At 50.2% G+C, this 7,938-nt stretch overlaps 1 protein-coding gene across 1 annotated transcript in view; it reads left to right on the top strand.

Annotated features, from left to right (window-relative positions):
* Window positions 1-237: 237 nt before the first annotated feature.
* The window catches only part of NEDD9 (neural precursor cell expressed, developmentally down-regulated 9), a 313,393-nt gene continuing 305,692 nt past the window's right edge, over window positions 238-7,938 (top strand). Inside the window, exon 1 of the mRNA XM_068236898.1 lies at window positions 238-1,374. The gene's annotated coding sequence lies outside the window, so the exon portion shown is untranslated. The remainder of the gene's footprint in view (window positions 1,375-7,938) is intronic.

Below are 7,938 nucleotides of genomic sequence, written 5' to 3'. Positions count from 1 at the left end.
ATGCAGCGGGTGACAGGAAGAGGGGGCGGAGCCGTGCATCGCTTGGCAACACAAGCCTATATAAACACAGGGGGCGAGGCTGCGGCATCAGACAGCGGCGGACATTTGAAGAGGGAGGAGCTGAGGAGAAGAGAAGGCGGAGTCGCGCATCGCTTGGCAGCAGCCTATCTACATGCTAGAGCCAAGCAAGGCTGCAGCGGCACACAGCTGGCGCCAGAGAAGAGAGGGAGGATCCGAGTGTGGCAATAGTGAGGAGTGAGGAGGACACGCATAGGAGGAGGCTGCAATGGGAGAAAGCTGGAGAGGGAGGAGCCGTGTAGTAACGAGAAGAAACAGCCACCCAGTGCTGAAATCACAGACATCCCCCTCGTGAAGCCAGCGCGAGCAAGGAGAGCCAAGATCCGCGCTTCGCTTCACGTGACAACAGACTACGACTGAAGCTCCGCCCCTCTTCCCGTAACTCCGCCCCCGTGTCGTGGCTCCGCCGACCATTTCACCGACCAGCGAGGAAACAACACTAATAGTCTATCTCCCTCCTGAAACACCCGGTGCAGAAATCAGTAGCCCCGCTACCCCCCATCGCTACGGTCTGTGCATCACGTGACTGCAGAGGCCCGCAATACACGAGGCAAATCCACATGCTATGCAGCGGGCGACAGAGAGAGGGGGCGGAGCCGCACATCGCGTGGCAACACAGGCCTATTTACACACGTGGGACGAGGCGGCGGCATCAAACAGCGGCAGACATCTGAAGAGGTAGGAGGCGGCCGCTGATGTCACTAGTGAGGAGCCGATAGGAGCCCCGCATCGCTTGGCAGCATCACTAGGCCTATCTACACGCTATAGGACAAGGCTGGAGAGGGAGGAGCCACGTCTGGCGCTAGTGAGGAGCGGATAGGAGCCCCGCATCGCTCGGCAGCATCACTAGGCCTATCTACACGCTATAGGACAAGGCTGGAGAGGGAGGAGCCACGTCTGGCGCTAGTGAGGAGCGGATAGGAGCCCCGCATCGCTCGGCAGCATCACTAGGCCTATCTACACGCTATAGGACAAGGCTGGAGAGGGAGGAGCCACGTCTGGCGCTAGTGAGGAGCGGATAGGAGCCCCGCATCGCTCGGCAGCATCACTAGGCCTATCTACACGCTATAGGACAAGGCTGAAGCGGCAGACAGCTGAAGAGGGAGGAGCCACGTCTGGCGCTAGTGAGGAGAGAGCGGATCCGAGTGACGGAAGGAACCGCGGATGCTGCTGCTGTAGGAGTCCTTCCCTCAGTATGAGCGTCGGTGATAGGAGGGAGGAGAATCCGACTGAGCTGCTATCCCGCTGACCAGGAGGGAGTTCCTGATGGTCCATCCACTGCCTACAGGGGATGATGTAAGCCTGCTTATCTTATGCTAGTAGTCACAACTTGTCATGTGCTAGATGTGAATGTCATCCAGTGGCGTAGCTAAGGAGCTGTGGGCCCCGATGCGAGTTTTACAATGGGGCCCCCCAGGCACTCTATACATAACAAGTGATACGGCGCACCAAAACCTGCCAATGGCAACTACAGTGTCAGAGGTGCAAGAAGAGGATGGGGAAGAGCTTGTTAATGTTTACCACTATTCAATGTATATGTTACGGCCAGAACCCGAAGTGTGGCCACTTCTAGTTCTGGCCGGCCACTTCGGGTTCTGGCCGGCCAATGCGCGAAGTGGCCGCAGCGCAGCGGCCAATGTTAGAAATGGAATGTTTCCTTTTAATATGAATGTAGTTTTCCTGGCCGTCTCTGGCCAAATGTAGCAAAAAAAAACCCAGTTCGTTCATTGAATGAAATGAAGCCGTCCGGCTTCTGCTCCGCCTCCTCTCCTCCGCCCCTGCCCCCCTCTCTCTCTCTCTATCTTCTTCGGGCAGCCAGCGGGGACACGCGTGTCCCCGAGAGTCGTTCGTGGCGCCAGGAAAGCAGAGCGGGGAGGCTGCAGACATTGCTTCTGCCAGCCCCCGCTCTGCAGGGACGAACGACAGGATTGCCTGCCGCGACGAACGACTCTGGAGGGGACACGCATGTCCCCCGCTGCCAGTGTCGGGGAGAAGAGAGAGAGAGGCAGGGGCGGAGGAGAGGAGGCGGAGCAGAAGGCGGGCGGCTTCATCTTATTCAATGAACGAACTGTTTTTTTTTTTTGCTACATTTGGCCAGAGACGGCCAGAAAAACTACATTCATATTAAAAGGAAACATTCCATTTCTAACATTGGCCGCTGCGGTGCGGCCACTTCGCGCATTGACCGGCCAGAACCCGAAGTGGCCGGCCAGAACTAGAAGTGGCCACACTTCGGGTTCTGGCCGTAACATATATATAGAAGTGATTATTATGAGCACAGGACCAATAGAGAGCTAATACTGTAGTTGAGGGAGGGCCCTTCGGGGCCCCTCTGGCCCAAGGGTCCCGATGCGGTCGCTACCGCTGCACCCCCTATTGCTACGCCCCTGATGTCATCATTCTCTGCTCCTTACATCTGTCACTCTCATCATCTGCTTTCCTTTCTCATCACCCCCTAAGCTTTTACTCTTATCATCTGCTGTCTAGGGATGATCAATGAGATGCAAATATTTCCACATTTTTGCAGGATTTTGTAAATTTGTATGCAAATTTATGCAGCTTGAAAATCGAAAATCTCCTTTCACTATGGTTTAAACTGATTGGTCGTTTTTCAAGCTGCATACATTTTCATACAAATGTACATAATCCTGCATGAACATTTTACTGATCAACCTTACTGCTTTCATTACTCTTTGCTGGTCAGCAGTCAGTCTCGTCATTGGCTAAAGGCCCCTCTACACCATGCAAAATGATTGTTCGATCCTGCTTGTGATCGATAAATCCATTGAAATCGAAAATGCAATTGAATATGGTAAACTGCGTTCGATCCTGCTTGTGATCGATAAATCCATTGAAATCGAAAATGCAATTGAATATGGTAAACTGCGGAATTGAACGTTTCTTTGTGATTATTAGGTCCATTCGACGGAACTCTCATGCGAGATGGAATCGGTCAGGTTCAATTTTATCTGCTTACCGAATGCGACAGCTGCAAATTAACTGATAAAGTCGATAAACCGATCAAAATTGCTGGAAAAAAACACAAAGTGTGGAGGAATTTGTTTGATTGAGTCTTCTATCATACTATCGAAGAAGATCATGCCATTAGAAGTCAAATCGTACAGAAAATCTCATGGTGTAGAGAGGGCTTAAATGTCACATCCTGTACGGTCTATTTCATCATCTCCTGTCACTTCTCATCCTTCTCATTACCCTTTAGCTGTCATATCTAGGGGCAGCACGGTGGCGTAGTGGTTAGCTCTCTCGCCTTGCAGCGCTGGGTCCCTGGTTCGAATCCCAGCCAGGGCACTATCTGCAAAGAGTTTGTATGTTCTCTCCGTGTCTGTGTGGGTTTCCTCCGGGCACTACGGTTTCCTCCTACATTCCAAAAACATATGGATAAGTTAATTGGTTTCCCCTAAAAAATTGGCCCTAGACTACTGTAGTACAGTACTACAGTACTTACACTACATAACATAGACATATGGCAATGGTAGGGATTAGATTGTGAGCTCCTTTGAGGGACAGTTAGTGACAAGATATATATATATACTCTGTACAGCGCTGCGTAATATGTCGGCGCTATATAAATACTAAATAATAATAATATCTCATCATCTCATACACTGTAGGCTAATCGTTACTACTCATTATGCATAAGCTCATTGTGCAATATGTGGATTGAAACAAACTTTAATTCAAAATTGCACTTACAATCTCTTTTTAAAAGAAGCATCCAAGGTCACAAAAATGGGATCTACTTACCCAGGTCTTCCTCTAGCCCCTGACAGCTTAAATGTCCCTTGTCGCAGCTCCGGTGTCCCAGGATCTTCTCCGTTTCAGATGGTGACTTCGGCAGGTTTGGCCTGTACTGCACGAGCGCTGCTCACGTGGTCTGGAGCATTCTGCACAGTAGTTCTGTGCCTGCGCACAATGCTCCAGACCAAGTGAGCTTGATTGACAGCGGAGCAGGTGCAGTAGAGGCCGACCTAGCGAAGTCGCCATCTAAAACGGAAGAGATCCCGGGACACCCGAGCTGTGGTGAGGGACATGTCGGCTTCCAGGGGCTGGAGGAAGCCCTGGGTAAGTAGATCTTTGGAGTATAGGAAGGGGACTTCACCCAAGATGGTCTCTTGGATTGACGGTCACTATGTGGATGGCAGTTTCTCGTAACCTGGTCTTCCGTATCCACACTACTCTCCACTATTTCCTTATCCCGCATTAGGCTCCTTTGGCACTCAGAGTGTGTGAGAAACGCTTTGTAGCTTCACATTACCGCTATCTGCCACTTGCCAAATGTTTCCACAGGGTTCTTTTGTCTGGACAAATAGCTTTATCGAGTTCACCCCATCTCCTTTTTGATAGACGTGGAGGTGTTGTAGCGTTCCTTGGCCCTTATGAGTACTGTGATGGTAAGCTTTAATCCCCACCCCTTCCCCTCTAGCAAGGTTCCCCACCATAACTGGAAGTCATGTGGGTTGTTATTGCATCTGTTCTACTGGACCACTAACCTTTTACTAAGACCCCGTGTTAACAGACTACGTTCACTTACAAACTTGCACATGTATTTTTGAAAAAAGTGATTGTCAGGGATCACATGGAATAGAATTTTTTTTTATATAAATGAGATTGGTATTATGCAGCTGAAGCAGTGCAATACATGATGAGGTATGGAAGAATGTGCATGTGTCACGTAATGTAGGGCGAACAGTTCGGCTGTGTTAGCCGAACTGTTCGGGCTGCCGAATCTGTCATGTCTCTTTGCCTCTTACTACTAGTACGCCTGCGCTGGCCCGGCGGAGCGCATCCTAGATCGCGCTCCCGTTGCCGGGCACTCCCTGCGCATGTGTGTGACGTCATGAGTGGCGTCACACACATGCGCAGAGAGTGCCCGGCAATGGGAGCGCGATCTAGGATGCGCTCCGCCGGGCCAGCGCAGGCGTACTACTCCGGGTCATTGCGACCCGGAAGTAGTAAGAGGCAAAGAGACATGACAGATTCGGCAGCCCGAACAGTTCGGCTAACACAGCCGAACTGTTCGCCCTACATTAGTGTCACGGACGCTTGTGCCAGTGGTCTATTTATTTCAGTGGAGCTGATTGTGGCTTCTAATGTGCAGAGGTACTGTGTACTAAGCTAAAATATTAGTAAAGCACTCTCATTAGAACTCAGGACTAGCTGACACAGCAAAAGTGGGGGTGGACCTATGCTCTGTAGAAAGAGCTGTTCCAAGGAGAAAATAATACGCAGAAATGAGCATTTAACCCTCCTGGCGGTAACCCTGAACTGAGCTCGGGGTAAGCCGCCGCGGAGGATATCTCAGCCCCTGGTGGGGCGATTCGCCCCATTTAAAGTGCTGTACGCGCAGCTAGCACTTTGCTAGCCCCGCGTACAGCTTGATCCCTGCCGCTGTGCGGCGATCGCCCGCACGCAGCGGCGGAAGAGGGCCCCCCGCCAGAGCCCTGCGCTGCCCGGACCAATGACTTCCGAGCAGCGCTACGGGCTGGATTGGAGGCGGCTGATGTCCATGACGTCATTCTGATCATCGCCATGGCGACAGGAAAAGCCAAACGGGAACGCGTTATATACGCTTTCCCCTGTTTGCTATTGATGCCGGCGACGATCGCACTAGAAGGACACATGCGCCCTCTAGTGTTGTTTCGTGTAGCTACCACTCTGGTAGCTTTACATGAAACAAAAAAAAAATGTATTTCTGCCTATTTGGCAGAATTAATTAACATCTAGGAGGGTTAAAGGGTCCCTGAACACAAAAAATAAAAGGAATCTGGACATACCTGGGGCTTCATTCAGCCCCAAGTAAGCATACAGCAAACACCTGTCTAAGAAATGCCCTCAGAGCATGAAATGTATACTACACACATGCAGGTGCTGCTTACAGTCCCAGGTAAGTCCGGATTCCATTTATTTTTTTGTATTCAGGGTCACTTTAACCTTCTTGTCGGTTATCCCGAGCTCAGCTCGGGGTAACCTGCGCAGAAGGCTTTCTCCGGCCCCGCTGCACCGATTTTCAAATTTTTTTTTTACTGCACGCAGCTAGCACTTTGATAGCTGTGTGCATATTCCGATCGCCGCTACCCGCTGCGCCGCCCCCCCTCCAGCCCCCTTGCGCAGCCTGGCCAATCAGTGCCAGGCAGCGCTGAGGGGTGGATCGGAATTCCATGTGACGTCCATGACGTCGGTGACGTCATCCCGCCCCGTCGCCATGGCGACCGTGGAAGCCCAGTAGGAAATCCCGTTCTGAACGGGATTTCCTGTTTACTCTGATCGCCGAAGGCGATCGGAGTGGGTAGGGGGATGCCGCTTGTCAGCCCTGGGCTCGCTACATGATTTAAAAAAAAAAGTGCTGTACTGCCCCCTTGCCGTCAGAATTGGAATGGCAAGGGGGTTAAGAAAATGGACTGTTGCTGCAAGCAGTGCCTGCATGCGTGTAGTATACATTTCATTTTAAAGGGAACCAAAACTGAGAGGGATATGGAGGTTTCCTTTTAAATACCAGTTTCCTGGCTGTCCTGCTGATCTCTTTGGCTGCAGTAGTGGCTGATTCACCCACCTGATACAAGCATGCAGCTAATCCACAAAGGGGGAAAGAGGCGCCCTGGTATAATGAAAGCATCTAAAATCAGCTTAAAAACGATAGGCAATATGAGGTAGCTTACCTCAATGACGAAATCTCTGTAATTTATACAAAAGATTTTTGCTAATAAATCTTTTGTATAAATTACAGAGATTTCGTCATTGAGGTAAGCTACCTCATATTATCTATCGTTTTTAAGCTGATTTTAGGTGCTTTTATTATACCAGGGCGCCTCTTTCCCCAGTTGTGCTATGTATACCTCCGAACATACCCTGTCCGAGGGGTGGTGACGGACCACTAGTGGAGTCCCCACAGTGGTCTCTGTCCCCTATTTTCCACTAAGAGAGCAACCACCTTCAGGTTCTGGCTAGGACCACCCCAAGTGGAGTCGGGTTTGTTGTCTCCACCTGCTTCCTGTGGTTGGTTGCCCCCAGCAACCTCCCTTTGTGAGTAGTGCTTTTAATTAATTTACTCCCATTGTGATTACTGACGTATTGCACTACTGGGCTTCCGCTTTTTGTCTCCTGTGCCTTTTTCCACAGGGTGCTGAATCACCACTACCACAATTGCATGCAGCTAATCCAGTCTGACTTCAGTCAGAGCACCTGATCTGCATGCTTGTTGAGGGGCTGTGGCTAAAAGTATTAGACACAGGATCAGCAGGAGAGTCAGGTATCTGGTATTATTTGAAAAGGAAAAATCCATATCCTTCTCAGTTTAGGTTCCCTTTAAAGCTCTGAGAGCATTTCTTACAGATGTGTTTGCTGTATGCTTTCAGTGTGAGAAAAGATACTTTGCATTCTAAGTAGAGTACTTTTCATTGAGTACAGGTTGCCTGTGTAGATTTTTAGGTTCTAGTTGAGTAAACCCAGCAGAAAACCTCATAGACCAGTGCCTGCTCCTTACTTGTGGCATTAAGTTCTGACCAGCACCCAGTGGTTGTTAAATAAACTGTAAAATTGCACACCTTGGCCCTCACCTTCAGCTGCTGAAGTTCAGGCAGGGTCGCTCGCAAAACTTTACTAAACCTATTCAGTTGGTGGCGTGAATAGTGTTTCCTTCTGGGTCCCCTATTGCAAATTAGTGGTCGCGAGCAGGGAGCAGCTGTTGGCCTGTGAGGTTTCCTGCTTCCCTCAATTAAGCCCAGTGCACACCAAAAACCTCTAGCAAAACCTCTAGCAGATAGAGGTTTTCTAAACATGCCTAGTGTTTTTGGAGCATTTTGTGTAGCAGATCTCATGTATTGTTAGGGCTGGTGCACACCG

This window comes from Hyperolius riggenbachi, chromosome 5 (assembly GCF_040937935.1).
Source record: "Hyperolius riggenbachi isolate aHypRig1 chromosome 5, aHypRig1.pri, whole genome shotgun sequence".
In the NCBI taxonomy this organism is placed as follows: domain Eukaryota; kingdom Metazoa; phylum Chordata; class Amphibia; order Anura; family Hyperoliidae; genus Hyperolius; species Hyperolius riggenbachi.
The sequence above is the reverse complement of the archived record's forward strand: the minus strand, read 5'-3'. Positions and strand labels throughout refer to the sequence as shown.